Raw genomic sequence first — 6,398 nt, 5'->3', positions numbered from 1 at the left:
GTCTTCCTGCAGTTGTTTGTAAGCTACGTCAAGGTTACGATCTGCTGCAACTATACAAGTGTCATCTGCAATATTCTGGTATAACTACTACAGTTATACATAACAGTACAGTTTTTGATGACATTCATCACATCGTTGACATACGTAAGATAGTGTAGAGGACCTAGAACGGATCCTTGAGCTGTTCCTTCTGATACCTTGACTAGTTCGCTGTATGTATTTCCCACTTTTACCATGTAATGCCGATTTTCCAGATAGTTTTTGCCCCACTTCAACAACGGGCCTCTAATTCCAGCGCATTCAAGTTTTTTAGCCATTGTAGTGTGTCTCAGCGTATCGAATACCTTGCTATAATCAATAAATACAAGCACCACATGTCTTTTTGCATTTAGATGAGAATTTAAATCATCTACAAATTCCCATTTAGATGAGAATTTAAATCATCTACAAATTCCGAAAGCAAAATGTTTGTCCCTCTCTTTGGTCTAAATCCATACTGTCTGTTAAAATATCTCATTTTTTTCGTAAAAAGTGTGTATAAGCCCAACTATGTACTTTTCACATATTTTGTTTAAAATCGGTAGTAGAGTGATAGGTCTATAGTTTTCATATAATTTGTGACTACCTTTTTTATATATTGGACGTATGACTCCTGTTTTCAATTCATCTGGGTAAATACCGGTTTCTATACTTCTATTAATGAGATTAGTTATTGCGATTGCTATTTTGTTGGATATGGATTCAATATCTTTAGATCTTATTAGATCATGACCTGGTGCTTTATGCGTATTTAAATTCGTAAGTATTTTTATGATGTCGGGACTTGTTTTTTTACTGTATACAGAGATATCCGTGGATTTAAGATAGTCTGTTTCGTTCAGTAGTGGCACTGTACAATTTGGTAAATTATACCAATCGTTTTGACGTTATTGTTATTATTTATTAACAGCAGTAGCCTTATTAGCAATATCGACTCCTTTTTTTATTACATCATCTATAGATTTCGTTACTCTTCCAAAAATTTTATTTAATACTTGCCACAATTTCTTAGTGTCAGTCTTACTCTCTATGATTTGTTTTTTAAGGTACTTATTTCTACTGCATTCTATAATTTTATTGGTTTTATTACCCATCCCCGTGTATTCCCTTCTCAATATTTTGTCAGTCGGATCTTTTAGCCACTTTTTAAATAACTGATCCTTTTTCTCGCGTAGTGATGTTATATTATTATTTATCCATTTTTCTTTTGTATTGTACATTTAGATTTGTCGTAGGCATAATGGAATCGTTCTGTAATATAATTATAAATTTTCAATTGATGACATTCTCGTACTATATATATGTGTAATATTTTGATATCATATTTTACAATGGGAATTTGAAGACCTGTGTATACTGCTTACCAGCACAAGTTAGCACTGTCATACAATGGTCCGCACGAACTGCATCGAGTACGGCGGAGCATAGGTCGAAGTATGGCTGGAATTTTGCAAATACGTGGTCAATACACGTTTTTGTTATTACATCTTTACGTTTTTCTGAGACGGTGTCAACATGCAGTGTTTTGATGTAATCAATCGACTTCAAAAAAGAAGGAGGTTCTCAATTCGACTGTATGTTTATTTGTATGTATGTTACGCGATAACTCCAGTATGTGTGAACCGATTTTCATGATTCTTTTTTTGTTGGAAAGGGGGTACTTCCATAGTGTCCCATTTCATTTTGAAGGAAATTATCTATATCTGAGGGTGGCTGTTCACGCATGAAGATTCATTTTTATAAATAGCGCCTAAATTTTCTTAAGGAGCAATTATTTTAATGGTTGATTTTGCTATTTCTCCAATTCAAGGCGTTTTTCCCTCAATATTCTTTGAGTAGTGAGAACCGATTTTTATTATCTTCAGTGTCAAGTCCTGTATCAATAAAACTGAGCAAATAGACGTAATTCCACGTACTTTTGAAGTCGGTTTTTTTAGTACTTTGTACTGAGATTATTTTCAGATTGTAGATCTATGTCTGTTAAGATCTCCCGTAAGTATTGTGTTATTTTTTGAAGTCGATAATATGTTAGATAGTTCAGATATAAATAGTGATTTGTTTATGTATATGTATTTGTTTAAGTTTATGTAGATGGCGCAAAGTGTAATTTCGTCGGAGTATTGTATTTTAAGCGAACCTATAATACGTTCAGAATATTTAAATTTTGTTTGCGTAATAGAGAATTCGTGATTTTGTCGAACATACATATTATTCCGCCACCACTTCTGTTAGATCTTAGGTTTTTATACATTATGTAGCCATCTATTTCATATAGGGAGCTAATGCTATCATTCAGATTGTACTCCATCAACACAACAACATCTATTTCGCTCGAACAGTTATGTATGCATTCTAACAATGTTGAGTAAATTTTTATCATTGCGCGGATATTTGTGTGAACGAAAGTCAACCTATTTGGTGATTTGGTAGTATTATTAAGAAACAGTAAGGTTAACAGTTACGTAATTCAGTGATGTTGTTATTTGTTATGTTAGCCATTTTTAATCATAAAAATAATAATTTTTACAAGCCTTATATCGAATTTAAAAATAAGAGAAATTACGAGCGTTTCTCCATCAGTATGTTCTTGATGTCGTCTACACTTCTTATTATAAAGATTTTGCTTTTTTCCGTCCTTCTGACAAATACTTTCCCTTGTTTGCACCATATAAATCTATAATTATCTTTTAGTTCATATTTTGTTTTCCATAGCAAGGTCTTAAAATAGGGTGTAAGAGCACGACGTACAATAATTTTGCGATTAGGTTCTAAATTGTTTTCGGAGAGATTTATAAAGCGGCTAGTGACTATCCAGGACGCAGGTGTTTCTTCGTCTGTTGACGCAACAATTAACCGCCCTTCATCTTTGTCATTTTTTGGGGGTAAGAATGTCGCAGCCTTGATTTGGTCTTTATCCAATTTAAGCATATCTGCGGATTTAACAGCGATTTCCAGACCATTGTCATTCCCCTCGTAAACCATACCAGATATTTCTACCTGATTTTCTAGTTGTTGTTGCTCTTGTTCATTAAAGCGCTGCTATATCGCACCCACTTCGTTTTCTAAATGTTAATTCTGATTTTCTAAACGTATGTTCTTCTTTTCCATCTCTTTTACCTTGTTCTGTAAAGGTTGAACTTCTTCGTAGCCATCAATTTTATCACAGCAATGGTTCAGGGATCCTTGAAAATCTGCTAGCTCTTTTTTTTTAAAAACCATTTATTTTTGAATAGCTTCTTTATCTATGCCTTGAGTCATAATCTTTTTTCCTCCGACTTGTATTTGCGCATTCTTCTCGGTCTTCACTTCCTCTTCATCAGTGGGTATTATGAATGACCTTCGAGGAGGCGAGATTTTCTGGCAGTCATCGCAAGTCCACCCGATGCTGTCTGTAGCTCGAAGCGCCATCAGTTGCTTAGTTGTGAATCCAGTACAACCCGCATTAGTATGAACTATTTTTTCACATTGCATACACTTCAATCCTGGGGTTCTTTTGGATATATCTTTAGAACACATTTTCGAGAAGACTGTATTTGCAAAATTTTGTATTCGATACCAGTGGCTAGTATGTCAATATTGACTTTTGTTTTTGTTCAGACGCACAGATTAGGTAATGTATGTTCATGTCATTGGATTAACAAAAGCCTTCACCAGTTTTTGTTCTCTATTCTTCAAAAAAATATTTTGTGGGAGTTTCAAAAACGACATCCTTTCACTCATTATGAACGTATATACCCAATAGGATTTCTTGAATTTCCATTAGAAGCCGCTTAAGAGGGAGCATGCCAAAAAAGTTTTGACGTTGGCACCGCTCACATTTGTGAGACAAATACACACATCAAAAAAAGTTTGCGATCAATAGCATAAGCTCCTATAATTCTTTAAATTTAACTTTATCAAGAAAAAATCTATGTTGTATGCTTTCTTTAAATAGGAATACCCTGTTTGAAATTAAAATATAAAACTATTTTTTATTATTTATTTTAAAAAATTGAGCCATTAATCATAATGTAATAGTGATAGAAATTTCATAGAAAGAAAAAGACTGTTTAATTAAACTTAAACAACAATTTATTATTAAAAGGTGTGAATTCAATATAAAATAACTCCTCCCCTGGCTCGAATACATGCGAAGATCCTCCTGGGCATGCTGAGGATCAAGTTATCCAGCATTTCCTGGGGTAACCTATCACATTCTTCAATAGCGGCTTCCCTGAGCTCTGGAACTGTCTGGGGACGTGGCTCACGGTTCCATACTGCTCGTTTAAGAGCATCCCACGCGTGCTCTATTGGGTTTAAGTCGGGCAAGCCGGCAGGCCAGTCTAATCGTGTGATATCGTATTCTTGAAGAGCAGCATTGACTCGTTGAGCTCGATGTGCGGGCGCATTATCATCGACCAGTACAAATTGGTGCCCATGCTTTACTCGGAATGGTCTGACGATATCATCAATAGCAACTGCTTTGTACATGTCTGCTGTCATGAAGCCCCGATACGGGATCAAAGGCGTTCTAGCTCCAATCATAATGCCACCACAAAAGGACACCGATTTTCCGCCTTGCTGAACTGTTCCAGTGGCAGTTCTTTGTCTTTCACGGTCGCCTGGTCTTCTCCAGACACGGACACGTCGGTTATCTGGATGAGTGCTGATTCGGGATTCGTCAACGAAGAGACAGTTTTGCCAAATGTTTTCGTCCTCACCTTCTTCATTTTGCCGAAGTCTAGCCCACTGCAATCTTCGTTGTTGACGTTGCCGGGAATTGAGCGGAGCTCGCCAAGACCTCCGTGCTCGTAATCCAGACTGGTGCAAGCAATTGCGAACGGTCTGCGTGCTAACTTCAAGCCCAGAGGCGGCCCTGACTTCTGCTTTTATTTTAGTGGCGTTGATTGTTGGATCACGGGCTGCCAGCAATCTAATATAGCGCTTTTGGGCAGCTGTCAAAACAGTTGGGCGACCGCTGCGGGGTCGGTCAGCTAAATTCCCCATTCCGTGATACCTCTGCAACGTAGCCACGACACAGGATTGGGATATAGCAAGTCTGCGTGCTATTACTCTCGTGGTGTATCCTTCTTCCCTCAAAGTTACTATTCTAGCTCGTAAAACCTCTGATAATCCTCTTGGCATTTTTTCAATCACAACTTTCCGCGAAAAATATCTTGAATCGTTTATAATTGACTAAATCAGATTTCTGAATGAGCGTAAGCTAGGACTGAAAGCCTTTTTATATGAAAAAACAATTGAACGGGGTCATTGTTTTATGTTCTAATTTATTTTTAAATAAAGAATCTAAAAAGAAGAAAAAATCATAATATAATCTACAGTAACAAAAAAGATTTCAGTTTTTCGAAGTGATCGCAAACTTTTTTTGATGTGTGTATATGCCTGAAGTTCGCGTGACATGCGACAGGAGATGTTGAATTTTGCGCATTAAAAGTACCAAATTCGTTTTAGCGGAATAACTCTAAAACTAAAGAGATTAAAAAAAATCCGTAGTGACAGTTCTCGATCATGCATAAATATAATTAATTATCTAATTTTTGTCCTAATAACCTGTAGCATTTCGAGGATGAATCGAAAAAATGTGAAAATTAGAGGTCATTTCGTGATTTTTATCTATCGAGGAAACTTTATTGTTTTATGTTTCTGATTAGTGTCTATGCTTGAATATATCGTGTAGTTACTCATACAATATTTTATTTTTAACTTTAAAATGGATATACCCCTCTAAAATCAAATCGAAGATTAGGAATTTTTCCTCAGCTCCCTCTTAAAAGCTAAAAACTTGATATATTTTCTGATGCAATATCCAAATTAGCCAAAATTTTGAGCGATGACGCAATATAAAAAGCTATTACGTAAAAGATATTCAGAATATACGAATGAATAAATGAATTGAATGGAATATAATGTGTATTATTATCTCAAGTCTTTGCTTACAAAACGCTCTACTGTAAAATCGTGATTTTGCAGATGACCGGTTACTCCTTACTGCCGTCGATGTACTTGTACAAGTTAAACTAAAAGCTATAATTATACTCGTATTATTGTCATGATTGGTATTCAAGTTACTTAAAATATTCCATTTAAAAATACACAAAATACTTGAAATTTAGGCCGTTTCCTGACTTGTCGGTATGGTAGCACTGCGATATCGGTACGCTCGGTATGCACAGCACCGAAAGCTCGATATACCGTAAACCTAAACGATTCCTTCCCTCTCCTGTCCAAACCGCGCCAATCAGGAAGCGCACAGTGAAATATAGTCGCTCGGTAAGTTTTCGGTACTGCGTATACCGAACGTACCGCTTGTGACGTTTATAGGTATCTTATTTAGAGAGAACGTCTGCTATTGTAGAAAT

General features: G+C 35.9%; 1 protein-coding gene across 1 annotated transcript in view; it reads left to right on the top strand.

The window, feature by feature from the left end:
• Positions 1–6,398, top strand: part of LOC113239036 (intersectin-1-like) — a gene marked incomplete at its 3' end in the record, with an annotated part of 45,213 nt that overhangs the window by 604 nt on the left and 38,211 nt on the right. The gene's annotated exons all lie outside the window — the stretch shown is intronic.

This window comes from Hyposmocoma kahamanoa, unplaced genomic scaffold (genome assembly GCF_003589595.1).
Source record: "Hyposmocoma kahamanoa isolate Upper Pololo Valley unplaced genomic scaffold, ASM358959v1 99237, whole genome shotgun sequence".
In the NCBI taxonomy this organism is placed as follows: domain Eukaryota; kingdom Metazoa; phylum Arthropoda; class Insecta; order Lepidoptera; family Cosmopterigidae; genus Hyposmocoma; species Hyposmocoma kahamanoa.
This window is presented reverse-complemented; position numbering and strand designations above follow the sequence as displayed.